The sequence below is a fragment of the Sebastes umbrosus genome, chromosome 4 (assembly GCF_015220745.1).
Source record: "Sebastes umbrosus isolate fSebUmb1 chromosome 4, fSebUmb1.pri, whole genome shotgun sequence".
Lineage (NCBI taxonomy): Eukaryota > Metazoa > Chordata > Actinopteri > Perciformes > Sebastidae > Sebastes > Sebastes umbrosus.
In genome coordinates, this window is record NC_051272.1 from 2,802,018 (window position 1) to 2,822,111 (window position 20,094).

Consider the following 20,094-nt stretch of genomic DNA (forward strand, 5'->3'; position numbering starts at 1 on the left):
GTCCCTAATACTCCGTCGTACCGTTGTACCATAGACCTACAACAATGATGAATAAAAATGCAAATGTAAAAAAAAAAACAGTTATTCATTTCCATTTTTATAAATCCACAGGGAGCCACTTGAGAGGAGCTGAAGAGCTGCATGTGGCTCCGGAGCCGCAGGTTGCTGACCCCTGCCCTATAAAAACTGTTTTATTTATTAGCGGTTATGAAATAACGAAAGAGACCAAAGTTAATTGTCACGTTAGTCTTTATTTAAGTAAATGAATCCGCACATCCTCAAACGCCACCCATCTAAACTGCTGTTTCCAGGATAACTGAACCGCTCTCTTGTGTTTCAGCTCATAAACGTTGTTTTTACCAGCTAATACTGTGCATGTGTAACCCTCAACGGAGATGAGAGGGAAGTGAGATGGCTCACTCCTTAGCTACTTCCATCATCATGTAAAAAACAATGTGTTTAATTATTTTTTTAATAAGTTAAAAAGAATTGACCTTGGTTAAAAAAAGGTAACTCCAGATTTTGGAGATACTAGATTTAGTAGCCCGACGTGTCCTTATTGTTGAGCCCTGCCACCGTAATTTACCTCATGCCATCCCCTCCTCATCCATCTTCCCAAAGTCTAATGATTGTTTGTCGTTGTTGACAACCAGTTTTGACAATAACTGGGTTGAAAAGAGTTTATATATCCAATACCGATGAAATAATCTCTAATAGTAACAATAATACATCTATTGCGTCTTCAATCAGTAGGCCATAGAGGAACATGGGAGAAGCAAACCTTGTGATACTAAAGAATCTCATGCTCTTCTTTAGAAACATACCCGTCTATTTCTTGGCACGCATCTTGCGGTCCATCCCTCCTCCGGTTGGCCGGTGTTAAAGAGGGGGCTGATTAAGGCCTCTCTTGGCTCCTTTGTGGCTTTGAGCGTTCGGACACCTCCTTGGCACGAGGTGCGATGGCACGGCTGCCGGGGAGTGCCAAGTTTGTGTGTCGGTGACACGGATTCAACAGAAGAGGGCTTGTCATGTGCCAGCGTGTGACAACAATACAGCGTGATGTCAGGTGGGTGGTCACTCCATTAGGCCGCGTCATTCCCTCCGCTCTGTAGATTTATAGCTCCAGATGATGTGGTGACTTCACATCGTCCGTAAACAGTGACCTAACTCACAGAGTAGAGTTTTCCCTCCTTGTTACGTCCTTGACGTCGTCACGCTCATTGATGTAAATTTGACTCTGAAACTGTAGGTTGAAATTTACAGCAATAAAATCACACAATTACTAGAATATTATCTATTAGCAATAAAGAAGTTCAACTAAATTAGACCAAGATTGGTAAATATGAAGTGTGGTTTTGCCCACAGCAGGTCTGATGATACATTTCCACAACTCTTTTTTTCTTCCCTCCCTTCCTTCCCTCCCTTCCCTCCCTCTTCCAGCTGCAGGCTGCTGGACTTAGCATTAGCTTTTAGTGGTGCGGGGAGATGTCAGTGGCTCAGCATGCGAAGACAACCTCTGATATTAAATCACCTCATCTCCAGCTCGCTGGGCCAGTTTAGGGGAGGAGGTGTTCCCAGACTTTAGAGGGGCATTTCGGCGCTCTGATTTATACCCCGGCGCTGCATACAACAGATGAGCGCCTCACAATAAGAGAAACATTGTTAAATCTCCAGCGAAGGAGGAGAAAGATAGAGAGAGCGGGGAAATAAAACAGGTTAAGGAGACCTGTGGAGATACCCAGTGGAGTGGTGCCAGAGCTGTTATACTTTTAGTGGGCTTTAGTTTATTTATGTGATAATAAGCAGGATTTGAACTGCATTTGAACCACTGAGATCACAAAGAAAAAGTGAATTAAACCCCTGAATCGCCAGCTGCCTGCTGTCTCAAAGCATGTTTCCTTTTTATCTACCAAAATGTTTGTTGTCTCTGTGGTGACCTTGGATGTTTTTTTGTGTAAGAGTAGGACACAAATTAGGCTCCACCCCCGCCCTTCCCGTAGTGTGGAAACCACTCCGACAGGAAGCTCACACCAAACATTAACGGGGCTCTGACGTCAGCTACCCATTACACATCCCGTCTGTCACCAAACTACAGTCACCTCCACTTGTTCTCTGTTCGCTCACTGTAATCCAGCATTTCAATTTCTCATCTTAAGTTCTGTCATTTTTCTGCTTTCTCTCTTCCGTCTATTTGTCTCTCTCTCCCTTCTTCCCCGTCGTCCTACGTATCACGTAAACACACACACATTCTTCCCCAGACTGAGCTCATCTAATCGGCATCTTATCAGCCATCTCGTGAGCGTGCCATTGTTATGACTAGAGTTGTTTCTATTCCCAGAATAGGTCTGACACTGAAATAGAACATTCCCATGACTGTAGCCTCTCCGTGTAGTCGTTCAAACATTCCTCCAAAATACCGCTTTCAGTAAATCATCATCATCTTCTCAGCTCATCCCTGAGCTCATCCCACCTACGGCGTTTTGTCTGGCAAGCTGTGAGATTCTTGTTTGAAAAACAATGAGGACATTCCTGTTAGGCCGAGAAACAATGCATTCCTCAGATTTGTGCCACTTGAGTCATCTTTTCTGTGGGATCTGTAAATGTTCAGCTTAATATACATGCAGATGTTTTGAAACATTTGCATGTGCACTTGGAATTGAGCAGTCTGATGTCTTTAGAGAGGGTTGGTGTGACTGCCGCCTATCATTACTCAGTTCAGTCAAACCAGCAGGCATCCTCCGCGTCGAGAAGTGAAGCCGACGCTGAAGTGCGTTAAACCTGCATTCTTTCTAACAGCCAGCAGGGGGCGACTCCTGTGGTTGCTAAAAGAAGTCTGATTGTATAGAAGTCTATGAGAAAATGAGCCTACTTCTCTCTTGATTTATGACCTCAGTAAACATTGTAAACATGAGTTTTTTGGTCTCAATCGCTAGTTTCAAGTCTCCTTCAATACAGCATGATGTTCATTTAGTAAATGATGGTCCCATTTAGAGTCCAATAGACCATAAAGCAGGGGATGCTTTAGGGCGGGGCTACCTCGTGATTGACAGGTCGCTACCACGGCGTTGTTCGGTCTGGGAGTTGTCCGTGTTTTTGTCTTGGAACTTTAATCCTTTCCCAGTGTGTTTTCAGTTCATAAAAGTTAATTATAACCTTTCTGGTCGCTTATAAATATCTTATTCAACGTTCAGTTGTACTTAGCTCCGCCCTCTTGTGTCACTTCTGGTTGCAAAAAACAACATGGCGATGGCCAAAATGAGGAACTCGAGGCTTTGGTGAATATGTCTACTTCTTAAATACTGTACAGTCTACAAGTAAAACTAGGAAAAGAAGAAAAACACAAGGAATCACAACATGGACTGTACCCTCAAATTCCTTTTTTTCCTTCTACATTTGACATTTGAAGCTATTTTTCTCTCCAGGATTGCCTAAAAAGAGAAGCAATTAGAGGCCGCAGTCCTTCCATCTATGTGTTACCCTTTGCTTGCTCAGTAGTAGATATGTTTATGTTACATTCTCCATGTCATTATTGTCAAATTACTTAATTTTCATTACATTTCCTAATTAACTGTTCCATCCAACATCAGCTCACTCCTCTACTTTTCCCTATCCCTTCTCGTCTCCCCTTTCAAACCCACCTTTAACATGTGGCCTCTCACACACACACACACACACACACACACACACACTAATGCTCTCAGCTACTAGTGAGAGAAAAACAATGAGCCGGAGGTCCGACCGTGTTCCCCTCTCCACCCGGTGGAGCCTTTGATGGGGCCAGGGGTAGCCGGAGAGTGTGGAGCCTGGAGAGCAGAGGGGGGCTCCGGGGCCAGCGAGCAGCCGGTCCTCCCCTAAACCCCGTAACTCCATCTTGGGTCATGAGCTCGGGGAGAGGCAGGCACGTGCCACAGGAGCGCCGGAGGCCCCCCCCGGCCCCGCTGTTGCTTTTGGAACGACGCGGCGGTGCGCTAGCCTGCTATTGAGCCGGGCCCGGTGTCGAGTTCTTCATGGGGCCTCCGAGATGAGACGGCGAGATTTTTGTACAGGTGCCGGTGCCTAAATGAACGCACACACACACACACACACACACACACACACATACGTGATCCTCGGGAAGATTTGCACAGCTGTGTGAAGGGGACCCCTCCCTTGCCAAACGTAGCGGCGGCCCTCTTGTGAAGTGCACTCCAACACACACAGATGAAGAGCGGCTGCTCCTCACCGGCACACCGCTCACCAGGCAGCGCAGGAAAAATAAAGTTCAAGGGCCTGGCTCGCTCTTCTATTACATTAATTACTTTTATGTGTTTATTCAACTCGCACCAAAAAGGAGACTCCTGATACGTCTTGTTCAATTGCATCGTGTTAGTTTTCCTTCTCTTTCATGGTTCGGGATGATGTTTGGACTTCTGTGTGGTTATATGGTGTTTGTATTTGTGTGAATATTTCTATATTCATGCATATAGTGTATACTACCTATAATCCTGTTGGTACTGAGGCAGCGTTAGAGTCTCCTTTGTGCAGATAGGTAATCAGCTCACAACACATGAAGTAAGTGGAAATTTCCTGCCCGTTTTTTAAGCGGATCTCTGGGAAATGATTCGTCATCGAGAGCTGCAGCTGCACGCCTCGCTGCCACTCGGTGGGCAGAGCAGCAGCAGCAGCAGCAGCAGCAGCAGCAGCAGCGCTGGAACATCTGTCTCTGTTTCTGTCTGTTTCTCTCTCCTTCACACTCTCTTCTCTCTGCTTCTTCATCTGTTTCCTCTGATGCCTCTTGCTCTTTTTTTTTTTTCCATTTTCTCTCTATCCTCACTGTTTACGCTGTCAATTCATCCACCACTCTCACATTCCTTCATTGTTTTTGCAGAAACGGTGGATGTAAAATCACAATCCACCAATACACCAATTCATGTTTCGTATTTGATTATTGTTGGTGCATACATACATAGTCGTACATAGTCGAGGAGATTTTTACTGCGGGCCCATCCATATACATGTGATGGGTGGCATGAAATGTCATAATAACAGCTGAAAATAGCAAAACACAAACAGAAGCATGGATTGAAGAATGACATACAGAATGAGCAACAGCATGAAACAAAACACTTCTATGTCAATCCTGTCTCCTACAAAACTATGTTCCCATACAACTAAACTGCATTTTCAATATATTTATATTTTCTCCCAGATAACGGTCACAGTTTTAAATCGTTTTAAACACGTTGTTAATGATACGATAATACGTTACGATAATACTTTATTGTCAGACAGGTCTGAAATTTGTTTTGCATAACAGCAGCTCTATTTGCAACATCACAGAAAGGACAAAGACAAGAAACAAGGATACATACATTTAAACATTACAATCACAGAAGACGATATTCAGGGCCCTTCAACGTACATTTGATCTGGGATTAGGCTCCATGTTTAGTTTGAGGATTGCCTGGTGTACAAAAGAGTGCTTCAGTCTAACCTTATTAAATCGTGGAACCCTGTATCTCCGATTTGATGGTAACAATTCATATTCACTGTTCAAAACATGGTTGGGGTCAGAGACGATGGTGTTAGCCAGCCTTAAGATGTTATTATGATAGGCTGTTTCATAGTATTTCTCAAGGGGTTAACAAGACATGCAACAACACTACTTAGTTAGGTTTAGGCAACAAAACTATTGGGTTAGGTTTAGTAAAAAAACATCATGATTTGGCTTAAAATGACGACGTGAGTGAGCGTTGATTTTTAGTTTCACACGGGACACGGACAGCGGTCTCCCACCCATAGTAGACTTTTTATACTTGTTATTATACGACGTAACTTTCAATAACGTTTTTATTCCACGTAACTTTCATTAACGGGCGCTCGATACACCACGTCACCTGCTCTGTACGCTGCTCGTTGTACTACATCACTTGCTTATGCCTTCTGCAAACTATACGTCAAAGTCGAAGGTAATCCACGACAAAATACGTTTCCCTCCAAACGTAATTGAGAATAGTTGTATGGGAAAGTGATTTTTAGGAGACAGGATTGTCTATGTATAAATATAAGGCACATGCATATATTCTATTTAAGCCCTTTTGCATTATTTTGTAGAAACTTAAATGTTTTTAAAGCAGTAAATTAAAATTCTCCACAAAAAAAGTAAAATATTAATGGAAAACATTCGTGGTCTCTCTGTCTTCGCCCTTCACACATACACTGGCACCCTCGCATCCACAAAAATGAAGAGATCAAAACCACAACACACATATCATGCCGCCCTCTACACACACACACACACACACACACACACACACACTCTGTCTTTGCGTTGTTTTGCCATCCACCACTCCACACTGCTTCCCCTCCCTCCTGCCAGCCCACTCCAGATGTGCGAGGACAGAGGCAGCCCAGTCATATTCAGTCAGTCAGTCACTTTCTCCCCAGAGTGAGAGTGAAACACCACCTGTGTGTCTGTCTGCATACGTTTAAATAGCCAGAGCCATAACCCTCCATACCTCACCGCGGGCCAGCCAGAGAGCCTTGCTGATGACTTCCCAAGCTGGAGGACAGTGAGGGGACTTTTGTTGTTTACCATTAAGTTTCAAAGTTCTTACTTTCTTAAAACAAATGAAAAAATCTGCTAGCGCGATGAGATTACTTCAACCTGTTTTTGATGCAAATCATCTGGTAATTTGCTAATTTTTTCACCTGTTTGAAGAAAGAAGGACTTTCTATTTTCTTTTAATTCACAGATACAGTTTTTGTGATTATAGTCCTATTTTTTTTAAGAGGACAAGATAATGAATGAAAAGCTATTGGACTGAAAGAGTGGTTGCGATGAGAAGAGACTAAACTTGTACAATCATCTTTCCAATGTTGTACTTATGTACAGTCATAAAGCAGAGTTCAATTTGAAAATGTGAACATGAGTCATAATGAACAACGCGTCCTCATACCTAAACCACGAGGTCGTTTGCCAATGACTCCCAAAACGACATATATGACTGTTGGACAGTTGGAGAGACAGCGAAAGGTGCACGTTGTGAACTGATCGTAGTTTTAAACACGTTATTAATGTTGTGAATTGAAACTGAAACCAAACTACTTGGTTAGGTTTAGGAAAAGATCATGGTTTGGGTTAAAATAAGAATGTTTGTTACGTAGGTTACGTGTTTGATATGAATGTAAAACAAGTCAGTGTTGACTTTTGGTTTTACACGGGACACAAACAGCGGCTTCCTGGGTACAACCAAACCCTGAATAAGACCAAAAAGGTTACAATTAACTTTCATGAACTGAAAACACATTGTGAAAGGATTAAAGTTGTAAGACGAAAACACGGACAACTCCCAGACCGGACAACACCGTGGTAGCGACCTGTCAATCACAAGGTAGCCCCGCCCTAAAGCATCCCCTGCTTTATGGTCTATTTGACTCTAAATGGGACCATCATTTACTAAATGAACATCATGCTGTATTGAAGAAGACTTGAAACTAGCGATTGAGACCATAAACTCATGTTTACAATGTTTACTGAGGTAATAAATCAAGTGAGAAGTAGGCTCATCTTTTCATAGACTTCTATATAATCAGACTTCTTTTTGCAACCAGAGGAGTCGCCCCCTGCTGGCTGTTAGAAAGAATGCAAGTTTAAAGCGCTTCCATAATGGCTTCATTTGTCAGACGTGGAGGTAGCCCTGTGGTTTAACCCAACCATCCACCCTGACCTCCCCCCTATAGACTTTGTTGCTCTTTTATAGTACGTAACCTGACTTCCTCCTTTGCTCACGTTATGATTACTACGGCCACTAGAGGTCGCCGCCTAACAATAAACGCAAATATGGGTCGTAATAAGCTGCTTTCACAAACGAACTATGCGGCTGTTGTTTCCGGGGAGGACAATTAGTAAAAAAGGGTCAGAAATGTGAAAGGTGAAGAAAGTTTATTGCTTTAATGAAAGACAATAGGTCAAAAGAATCAGGGAGAGCCTTTTCAGTGAAGAGAAAAAGAAGTTCACCTACAAACACAGAGGTGAGAAGGAAGTACAGGGGGAAAAAACACAACACACTCCTGCTGCAGTCTCTCCGAGTATCCCTCCTCCCTCCTCCCTCCTCCCTATCCTCAGCCCTTGCAGGCCCAAGCAGAGTGGTGATCCAACACCATGCTTTATAGCCCGGAGGGACCAGGCCTAAATCTGATACTGGGCCTCTTAACACACACATAAAGTCAGCACATCCCTCAGCCCGGTGAAAACAGTCCATATTCCTTCACCTTTACGACAATAGTGACTTCATCTGTGTGCCATTTGGATGAAGCTATCCCCGAGACCGTTACCCAGAGTGTGTATCTAATGTGAAGACTATTTTAATAAGTCAGACGTAACCAAGAAAGTTGATGATGTACAGAACTGCATGAGGAGAGAAGGAGCTATCCCACTGTCCAATGCAGTACTTCATCAATGAACTGTGCATTCACTACAACATTTAACAACTCAGCGGGCTGTATGACGAGCTGTATGTAATTCTGCTGATTTATTTTAGTCATAAATGGTTTTATGTAGCTGGATGAATAAACATATTTTGTAATGAAGGGTAAAGCGGTTTAGTTGGATTTGCGACTCAGTGAAGTGAAATATTTGAGCCTCCCCCAGTGGGCTACCTCCACATCTGAAAGGTGAAGCCAATGCTGAAGTGCCTTAAACTTGCATTCTTTCTACCAGCCAGCAGGGGGCGACTCCTCTGGTTGCATAAAGAAGTCTGATTGTATAGAAGTCTATGAGAAAATGAGCCTACTTCTCACTTGATTTATTACCTCAGTAAACATTGTAAACATGAGTTTATGGTCTCAATCGCTAGTTTCAAGTCTTCTTCAATACAGCATGATGTTCATTTAGTAAATTATGGTCCCATTTAGAGTCAGATAGACCATAAAGCAGGGGATGCTTTGGGGCGTGGCTACCTTGTGATTGACAGGTCGCTACCACAGCGTTGTCCGCGTTTACGTCTTTAACTCTTTCACAGTGTGTTTTCACTTCATGAATGTTGTTTGTGATATTTTGGTCGCCTAAAAATGTCTTATTCAGCTCCACCCTCTCATGTCACTTCTGGTTGCAAATAACCAAAATGCCGAACTCAAGGCTTCAAAGTGGTAGTCCACAAACCAATGGGTGACGTCACGGTGACTAAGTCCACTTCTTATATACAGTCTTTGGCCTGCCCTGAAGAGATTCATTCCCCTTGAAATGCTTAAGATCACTTTGATATTGACGACTAAATAACGTACTAAATAACAGAGTGATAGCCCTAACAAATATTTGCATACTTTGGATGAGTGACATACAGTACCTTCAGTGATAGCCCAAAGTAAACTGTTTTCTTCTCATGACAGGCGATTGTTCAGTGTTATCATGTGAGGGAGAATGCTGCAGTCAGCATGCTTTCTCTGACTTGTAACAACTGCGTGATGTACTGCTTTAGCTCCAAGCTCTCAGTATCAGCCCTCTGGAAGGAGTATTGCAGTCAGAGGAAGAGGTTATAGAGGACGGTGTGATAGAGCGATCATGAACATGATCCTAATAAGTTACCACAACAGATAGCAGGGTTAAAGCATGTCATCAAGTATCACTCCATCACTGCTCTGCTAACTCACTAACTCCACAACAAATCCCAGAGTTTGCCACCACAAAGCCGAGGTCAAGAGGCCAGTGAGACAAACAAACCCTTGTCTGTCTTTCTTGTTTGGACAAGGATTTGTTCCGGAAAAGCCTCCACTCTGTCTTCCTTCCTGAGGTGTTTATTTGCACTTGGGGCTCCCAGCAGCACCTCAGCTGTTTACAGTGTTTGTTTGAATCGTCTCTATTTTATTTTCAAAAAAAAAAAATGAGTTTGGACAATGCCGGTTTGTTTCTTGACCTATAAATATTTCTAGACAGGCAGCCGGATAGACATCCTTCCTATCAGTGGAGGTCAACCAATTAGCTGAAGGAAGTCATTGATGTAGTGGGTGGTTTTATTTGCATCATAGCCGTGTTTCTTTTGCTCATAGCTGTGGTTTAAAAATATTACAGCCACTTGTTTATTCCCTGTGATAGACTGCAAGGTCTGCATATTAAAGGGAAGCACCAAAACCGCAAAGTTATGTCTAGTGAAGCCCGTCTTGCAAAACAGTGTCAACTAATCCTGCTCCAGCCCCCCGACCGTGGCCAGACGACACAGGGGAGACCGTAGCTTTGGTCTCCAGGGACGGAGTCTCTGCTCCTCTGCCTGCCTTCACTCACACACCGCACTCGTTCTCACTCGCACAACTCTAACGTGCATGCGTGCTCACTCCACACTGCAGCAGAGTTAGTTTAGCTCTGAGAATATCTAGTGAATGTACAGTGGACGTTTGTGCAGAAATAACTGCTGCAGCTCCTCCAGACCAACAGAGGTTTCCTGTTTCTTGTTTCCTGCTGCTGAGTGAATAGACGGGGCTCCGGAGTGACACTAGCAATTGTTTCATTATTGATTAATCCGTTAATTGATTATCATTTAATCTTAAAAATGTGGAAAAGTTTTTAAAAGTATCCAAGTTCTCAATGCCGACACCCATCATACAGTATAGCTTAATGCATCTGAACAACAGTTCCCAATGAGAACAGAGAAAAACAAAGAAAACACATTAAGTCAATGATAAATTGTTTTTGATACATTTTCAATCGACTTATTAAATAAAGGAATAATTGTTCTCAGCACTGTTACTGTGACACATGATCATGCAGCGGAATTCGTTAGCATGCAGTATTTAGCCTTTAAGAGTCGTAATCCTTAAAGTCCCCCCGGATCAGAGCTGGTGTAATTCCCTAAAATTAAAAATGCAAATCAAGGAGACACGTTGGTGTTAAATGAGGGAGATTACTTCCCACTAATTAGAATGACTCATCTCTCGCCTGATTCAGCAGCTTTGCAGTTGAGCTCCTCACAGACTAAAATCTCAGGGAGTGACACTATTGTCTCTCTTTTGTTCTCCACTCCTCCTCCTCACATGTGATCACGCTCCTGTCGAAAATCAACCCATTTGTACTTTAATCAAAGAGCATTAGGGGTGTACATTTTAAGTAGGGATGCACCGATACCAGTATCGGGTATCGGGTCTGATACTGTGCTCATGTACTCGTACTCGCAAAATGGCTCCGATACAACAGTACCGATACCACTTTACGGCAACGTGACGTTAACCCCTCGTCACCATCTTTCGGTTCCTATCGCACGCGCTCACGCTCCACCTCCCCGACGGTGCGGGCGAGACGGGCCGGTGGTGCGCCCAACCCCACGAGGCCAGGATCCCACCTCAGCTGGCGCGCACCAGCCCTCACTTTCATTGCGCCACGGGGTTTTGCTTGCACCCTCTGACTCACGTGTGCGTTAGATTCCTTGGTCCGTGTTTCAAGACGGGTCGGGTGGGTTGCAGACATCGCTGCAGACCCCTGGCTCCTTGTACGTGGGCCGAGCCTCACCCTGGGGGCACGACGCGGCTGGGGCGCACTGAGGACAGTCCGCCTCGGTGACAAGTTTGTCCACGGCCCCAGGAAGCACCTTCGCCCGGAGCCTTTCCAAGCCGACCTAGAGCCGGTCGCGGCGCACTGCCTCGCCTCGTATGCGGGACTGCCGTGTGTCGCTCACACCCTCCAGCTGGCTGTTAACGAGGGTCTTTTGACACAGAGAAGTACTCGTATCGGTACTCGGTATTGGTGAGTTCCCAAATGTAAGTATTTGTACTCGGTCTGAAAAAAGTGGTATCGGTGCATCCCTAATTTTAAGGACAAGATTACATGATTATCTTGCAGTGTTGACGCACCATTTGTTTGAAATGTTAACTAAACTTCCCAAATGTAAATACAGATTGTTGTAGTTCGCTGTCAGTGTTCATTCATTGACTCAAAGAGTGACTGAAAGCGCTCTTGTCTTCTGTGTGCATACCCACAACCACCACCACAACCACCACCGATCTTGTAGCACATCATCCCAGCCAGGTATTTGGTTCAGTAGTGTGCTGCCAGGAGGGGTCCGGATGTTAGGGGGTTGGCTACAGAGAGGTTAATCAGGATCAGAGCTCAGACCCTGCGGCCTTGTTCAGAACCAGCAAAGCATACAGCTCTCTGTTTTCACAATACGCCCTCGCTGCCATTAGTGCTGTGTCACCAGACAAGGCCTTGTATATGTGTGTGACAGTATGTGTATCTGTCAGGAAAAGAGTTATGAGTTTCACGAATCAGGAACTGTCACACACTCACCTCCGTACTCACGTATTCAGTCACATGAATCACGGTTTGAGGGGATGAGTCTCATTAGCCACCTCCTGACCCAGGGTGTATTTTGAGGAAGTAGGGGCCAGACTCCTGCTTACTCATGCCGGGACGTGACCTACTCAGACTTATGCTAAAAGGCTATTATGTGACTATTGTTGTCCTCCAAATGTACTTATTTTGCTTCCCCTCTAGTGACTATTGGCCCTTTGGTCACCTCGAGTAAATATTCAGAAAAGACACACTTTCACGAGCATGCATGCAGGGAGCAGGGTTGATAATATATAACGTGAAACTCTACAGATGTGTTGGACTCAAGGGTGAACTGATTAGATTGTGTTGGTCAAAGGTCAAGGTCACTGTGAACTGAAGTCCGTCCCATTTTAACGTATCTCAGGAACGCCTGAAAGTGAATTTCATTATATCTGGAACAAACATCCACTCAAGGATGAACTGATTAGATTTTGGTGTTCAGAGGTCAAAGGTCACTCTGACTTCACAAAACACGTTTTTGGCCATAACTCAAGAATTCAATATGCTAATTATCACAATTTTGCACACATGTCTAACAGGATGAAATGATGAAGTGATGACATTTTGGACAGACATGGATGTAAACTGTAACTTGACTGGTTGGCGGAGGCGTACAACCACAAGGTGGTATTTCTTAAAAACAGAAATTCTCATCTGGATATTTTATACATATGATTATATATTACGTAACTTCACTATATCACAAAACGTTTATATTGCTATAACAATCGGAAAAATAAATGTACATGTACACATGTAGTGACAGAAGACTTCACCCAAATTGGTGAACATGGACCCAAGCTGTTGCCTAGCAACGCAATTCTGTTGAAATGCACTAAAACAGAGCGTTTCAGACAGAGCGTGAATACAGGTTTATTCAGGCAGACAGTATGAGGAGAATAACGTTTTTTTTTAACATTACAGCGTGTAAACATGTTCTAGTAGAAACACAAAATACGTATGAATAATAATAAGTATGAACCTGAAAATGAGCACGATATGGAACCTTTAAAGGCAATCACCTCCTGCTGCTCCCGTTTCCCAATAAAAGTTGTCAATTGGCATATCACATGGATGCTTTTATCGTGATGCAGCTACAGAAAATGAATTGTATTTGCCACCAAGCTTGGTGCAGACTGGCATTGTTCACTGTAACTTGGTGTACACAACACGTTATGCTTATTTGCAGCACCTTTTTCTTTTACTTCAGACGATTCGTTTTAAATATTGCAGTGAGGAATGGTAAAAGAAGAAACACCGGTTTGGATGAAAAGCTGCAGGCATTCGGCTCACTGCATTCTGTAAAAACCAGCATACCTCCAGCATGTCATACAAGTAAACCACGGCCTTTTACTGTGCCGTGCTGTGTTATGCGTGCTTTGCAAAATCTGATAGCGGTTGCCTGATGGTGTGGCACACTGTGGGTGTCCCAGCACTAAGGAGAAAGCCTCTTATTACCTGTTGCCACAGATTTGCTCCATTTTTCATACTGTACATTGAAGCCCCTGACATTTGAAGTTTTGTCCTCTAGTCTGGTTTAGGGAGGTGACGGTCTTTCATTTTGTTCTGTGCCTTTAAGTTTACAAAACACAATTCTACTCATATTTGTAGTCAAATATACCGCAGTAAAAAATATATAAAGAGAGATCATTCTGGGCTTTTACTTTTTATATGTTTGTAGATCTTTTTGCAGATTAGCAGTGCAGTCTCAACAAAAGCATGTCAAGGTCTGATCAAGCAAAGATCACGGCGGGAATACATCGGCCTCGCACCGCTGGCTCCGTCTGAGTCATGTTGCCTGGGGCGGCATGATAATGTGACCTCAAGTGGCGTGATGTGTGACACTGAGCTATTCCCGCTATTATAAACCACAATCTGTGAAGAGGAGTGGCATTCAGCCACTCATTGCCCAACTTGGGTGGCTTCCCCTCCCTTCTCATTGCATGTGCTGCTTACCCGGGAGAAAATTGCACAACATCGAATTAGCCGTCTTTTTTTTTTCCACTCTTAAAGTGATGAACGCTCAGCCGTAGATGTAGAAGTTTAATTTTCCTCTTACTCTTTTCCTCGCTTTTACCCACAAACCTTTTTTTTTCTCTCTGTTTACTGAACCCAAAATAGACTCGGTTGGGGGGCAGAGAGGTGTAACACATGGCACACATCGCTGTATATTTCCAGCATGTCCTGTAGTAACCGCGGCAGCAGCAGAACACGTCTCTTTGTGTCTTCCACTCTCTCACAGTGGGCACAGTGTGCCACGCTGGGGCGGTTGTTAAAAATAGAAAGAGTTAATTCAGCAAAGCACTTGAAAAGATTTAGCTACCTGCAGCAGACACTTCCTGAACAGGGGCCACATTACAGAAACATATCCTAACCGCTTGTCCTATCTTAACTTAAGGTTCAAAGATAGGATAAATCTTATCTTTCTATGAAAGCAATTTCTAAACTCATGGCTGTGTCCTATCCTATCTCAGACCTTCTGTCTTATCTTAACTTAAGAAATCCTAACTCCAACTGTAAATTGGATTCTTCAATCGGCACTTCCATGCCTTTGTCTAGAATGTACCGGCAGGCTATTCGAGATGGACAAGCCATAATATCAACTAGTGACTCTTTTTAGTGAGCCAGATCATTTGGCCCAGCTCACCAGTCGTTTTACCACTTCTGCCTTTCAAGTTTCAAGTTTATTTGTCATATGCATTTAAAAGTACAGTGTACAGTGAAATGCAAAATGCATTTTACCCTGGCTCTCTCTCAGCCCTTAAAATCTATAAATAGTACAGTTAATAAATACTACAATAAATAAGACAATACCTGAGAATAAAATTATAAAACAACCTAAAAACATCCATAAAACAATCCACAGCTCTGCATTCATTTAGTGCTACTGTTCAGTAGTCTGACCGCCTGAGGGTAAAAACTGTCTCTGAGGCGAGAGGTCCGAGCTCTAATGCTCTGTAGGCGCTTCCCTGAAGGGAGATAAGAGAAAAGTGTATATGCTGGATGACTTGTGTCCTGCATGATACAAAGTGCTTTCTTCCTGCAGCGAGTGGTGTAAATGTCCTGTAACTGTGGTAACGGTGATCCTTCTTTTGTAATTCAGCCAGATTTAGCGCTGTTTTGACCTATGATTAGTATGTGTGCACATATATCACTTAAATTATTCAATATAATTATACTAAACCATATGATTTTCAGTGCATGCAGTGCCCGTGGTGCGGAGAAGATCATCCTATCATTCTGCCTTGAATTAATTAAAAAAATAAAAATAAAACCGTCTCTCGGACGGGAGCCAGCTCCCATCGTTCACTTAAAAGAGCCGACTCGTTCACGACCGACACATAGCTAATATCAACGGTTCTCACTTGTCACTGGACAAAAAAAAGAGGGCTTAAATGTTTTGCTACGAGGAGTTGGAGGCATTAATCAGGTTGGTGGAGGAGAGGAAAGACCAACTTTTTAATTAATTCATTAATTGTCTTGGCAGTTGATACCCTTTAATCACGGTCTGGGAGATTCAAAGCGTCATCCTACGGTTTGAGTAGCCTTTCAATCATTATATATCGTTGTGCATGTTGTTCCCCATCTTCATTGTCATTGCCATACAGACCTAACAGGGTCTATGCCATCCTAATTTAGGATTCCTAACTTGGGAAAGTTAGGACGCTTCTGTAATAGCTAAATTCCTATCCTAAGATAAGATTTTCCTAAATGCAGTTAGGAAACATGTTTCTGTACAACCAAAAATCCTAAATGTCAACCTGAACTGAGATAAGGTAGGATTTCAGACTGAGGAAGTTTCTGTAGGCTTCCTCCCCTCTTCTAGATCAACAGTCATCTAAATGAGGAGACTATAGGATCTGTCCTGACTGCTTCCTTTGAGGGGGGGCGAGGACAGTGACGGAGGAGATCGTGCGAGATGGAGAAGCAGGGAGAGCAAAAGAAAGAGAGGCAGGGGGGTTGTGTTTGATGAAAGCCTGCCTCTCTGTTTACTACAAGCTAAAAATATACTGCCCATCCTGGTTTGCAGCAGGCACGAGGAGGCGGGGGGGGGGGGTCGGCTGTGTACATATGTGCGTCTGTCGCCCCAAACCCAACAGCTGGAGGCTCGACGGCTGAGGGAGGGTTCCACATCCAACAACAGGTGGACGAGAAGGCGTGTGGTTCAGTGTTTGTACTGTACATATGTCTGAGTGTGTAATGTGTGTGTGTGTGTGTGTGTGTGTGTGTGTGATTGGGCCTTTGAGCAAGCGTGTGCAGAAATCTGTGCTTACAAGTGCATACATGTACAGGAGCTTTACACACCAGTACCCCTTGTGTCACATAGAGCCTGCGTCTCCGCCTGAATTGTCTTATTCATGCTCTCCAGTCTATTTAAATCCCAACTGAGGCTTCGCTATGAATCAAAATTAATGACTGAGTTGTTGATGCTGATGTTAAAGCTCTGGTATGAGCACTGTATCGGCCATTCACAGCAGCGGCTCGCTCACTAGGCCTCTATTTTTACTTGTGTGTGTGTGCGTGTGTGTGTGTGTGTGTGTGTGTGTGTGTGTGTGTGTGTGTAGAGGGGGCTAGCATGTGTGTCTTTCCCCACTTCTCGCTTTTACCCTGATGACAAGAGGCAATTGGCCTTCTCAGATGACAGTGACTAGGTACTGTGAGGGCAATTGTGCCCAGGCAGCTGTGCATCTCTCTCTCTCTCTCCTTCTCTCTCTCTCTCTCTCTCTCTCTCTCTCTCTCTCTCTCTCTCTCTCTCTCCTTCTCCTTCCCTCGGTCTCCCTCGATATAGCTAAACTATGAAAGTAGCTACTGATTCTGTGATTAAATACCTTCCTGTTTGTGCAGGGACGATCAGATAAGAGTTACCACGTAGGGAATGCGAGGGCTAAAAACAAGGTAAAGCTGGCGGCCAACACACTTCCCCGGGTCATTATCGGCATACCTGAGATGCTGACAACACACAGGATGGCTGCACTGAAGCAGGAAATCTCAAGCGAGCGGCAGTGAATGAGTCACCGCATGAACCACATTTTCTTATTGTTTCTATGGAATTTTATACTTGATAAACACCTTTTTGATCATACTTAAAGGTTCCCTGTGGACGTTTTTGACCTCCAGTAGGAGCCATGAATCTGTTTGTCTGTGACGTAAAGAAGTCCAGCCACTATTTCACTGAGCAACAGGTGGTGGTAACACGTCAAGACATGCTGCAATGTGCCAGCAAAGGAAGGGATGAAGAAGATTTCTAGCAAATATATCCGGGTCGTGTCTAGAAGCTAACCCCCAAGTTACGAAAAAAGACACGCTATCCTAACGATGACCTATCCTAACCCGAACCATTCAAGGTCAAACCATAACCGTCTCGTGAGAGTTTTGCAATTTAGGGGTTACCTTCTAGACACAACCGTAAAACTGCTTTCAACATACAGTATGTGTTTATACCCCCAGGATGTGTTTTAGCAGTACCTCCAACTTTCCATTCTGGATCCTTTTAGAAATCGTAGAAAAAAAAAAGACGCCTCATAATTATCATCTTTAATATCAAAGGTAGTTCCGTGATTGCTCCGTATACATCCAGTGCAAACAGGAGACAATACCAGCTAATGCAGCATGACTTTTCATGGTGCAGACTCGTGAAAAGGTAAAGGAATACAAGCTGAAAGATAGGGCTAAGCTCACTGTGTTCACGGTCATCATAAGCCAAGTGAAATCAAACCAGAATTTATTTGTTGTTTTAGTCTTACTCTTAAAGGGACTGTTTGTAACTTCTTACACGTATAAATCATTGCGGGTCGGTGTCCCATGCGCGCTCGCGTGTGAAGCCGTCTCTTAAACTGTGTTGGCTGCGGTTGGAGGACGCAGAGGAGGCCGTAGCTTTGGTCTCCAGGACCGGAGTCTATGCTCCTCTGCTCCTCCGCCTGCCTTCACTCACACACCGCGCTCGTTCTCGCTCTTTCGCTCCACTCTCACGTGCATGCGCGCACACTCCACACTGCAGAAGAGTTAGTTTAGCTCTGAGAATATCTAGTGAATGTTCAGTGGACGTTTGTGCAGAAATAAATGCTGCAGGTTTCATTTTTTAGGTTAGGTTACAACCTGTTCACACATTGGCAATAAAAACGTTTACACGTGTAAAAACTTAAATACATTCCCTTTAATTCAACCCATATTTTAACCAATTCCAGTACACCATGCACGCATTCAAATACAGTAGCAGCTTCAAGGCTGTGGTAGTGAACGGAGGATATCTGGCAGGCCGCAGTGACTGGTCAAATGAGTGGAATAGTTTCATCTGGCCTTATCAGTTTCATGTCTTGTTTTGTCTGCCGAGTCTGGCAGGCCCAGTGTTGGTCTGCAGGGAGGAATGTTGGGTTCATCAAGCAGAGTCGATGGACTTCTGATGAAATTTGGCTCTGGAATAACAGCAGACATCCCCGTCCACTGGAAATGGGAAACAGTCCGTCCGGCTCTCATTCCTGCTGCATTGGGTAATACCACAAGGAAGCTGTTTCATTCACATTTTCTAACATTATGCGCTTTATAATTCATCATTTAATGAGCCTTCTCCTGAGAGCTCCCTAGACCCGCTGACCTCTCCGCAGTTTCCCCCCGGACACTCTGACCAACCGCGTGTCTCCAAACACTGTCACCGGCCAACCAGACGTCTCCGGTCTGCGTAATCGTCCTCCTCGGCTTCCCACCGACATTAGCAGACGCCATCAAAACATCACTCCTCAAAAAGCCAAACAAACGTCTCTACGGAGCGAGGGCTCCCAACCAACACTTCTCATGTGCACATCTTTGATGACGGAAAAACGGCACCATAACAAAAACAAGAGGCTGAGTGGGACGGGTGGGGGGGGATGCTATATTTGGAAACAGACGAGTGGGCGACAAAATGTCTCTTCTCTTTCTTGTTCTGTCTCTCTCGCTGCTTTACTATGCCGCCGCCGCCTCCTCTCTGTCTGTCGGCCTGTGTGTGTGTGTGTGTGTGTGCGAGGCCAGCTGTGGTCATATATTGTATAATAAGGCTCTCTATCTGGAATAATGGCTTTAATGCTGGTTAGAAGGGGAACGGGGGTTGGTCGGGGTCAGGCTGACTCCTGTGCCCAAGGATCAGCTGGCACGGCGTCGGGCCGTGGCACCAGGCACGGGGCCACTGTCTGGGCAGGGCAGACAGCTGGCGGCGGGGGGGGGGGGCATGGAGGATACTGTCTGTCTGGGATACACACACACACACACACACACACATCTTTAATTCCTTCCACTGTAACCAGACAACTTTTGTTTACTTCGCGTGTGTTGTATCATGTCTCTGTGATGTGGAAGCAGCTGTGCGGTTTACAGTTTGGATCGTAGGAGTAATAACCGAGTGGATGCTTTGTAGACACTACCGATACATGTTTGATCTATTAACACTGATTCTCAACATAGAGCTCAAACATACCACCATTTGTGCTTATAAACCGTTAAAACATTTACAGGTATTAGGTCTTGATCAGACAGCGTTCTTTGCTACCTAATAGTTGATACTAAAGTTTAAGTTAATGAAAACAACTAACCTGGAATCTAAAGTACCACACTTATTTTCCTCCTGCTGTTCAGATCACAGTTGGTAAAGTCATATAGCATCGGGTATCCAGCAAAAGTCACCACAATGATAAAAACGCTAATGATGTTCGGCACTTTTCTGCTTCGAGTTGATTTTTTTTTTAACTTGAGGCGTTCATAGCACTTCTGTAAAAACGCAAGACGCCCAGCAATTGAAAAGCAGCGCACAAAACGCTTCACTTCAC

The 20,094-nt window shown here is 44.1% G+C and overlaps 1 protein-coding gene and 1 long non-coding RNA gene across 4 annotated transcripts in view; one reads left to right on the forward strand and one right to left on the reverse strand.

Annotated features, from left to right (window-relative positions):
* kcnq1.2 (potassium voltage-gated channel, KQT-like subfamily, member 1.2) overlaps nucleotides 1–20,094 on the forward strand; it is a 214,797-nt gene that overhangs the window by 176,702 nt on the left and 18,001 nt on the right. The window lies entirely within an intron of this gene.
* LOC119487516 lies at nucleotides 18,434–19,612 on the reverse strand. Its single transcript, XR_005206717.1, has 2 exons — nucleotides 18,891–19,612; nucleotides 18,434–18,777 (listed from the first exon to the last, which is right to left on the reverse strand). It is a non-coding gene; the product is annotated as an uncharacterized LOC119487516 (long non-coding RNA).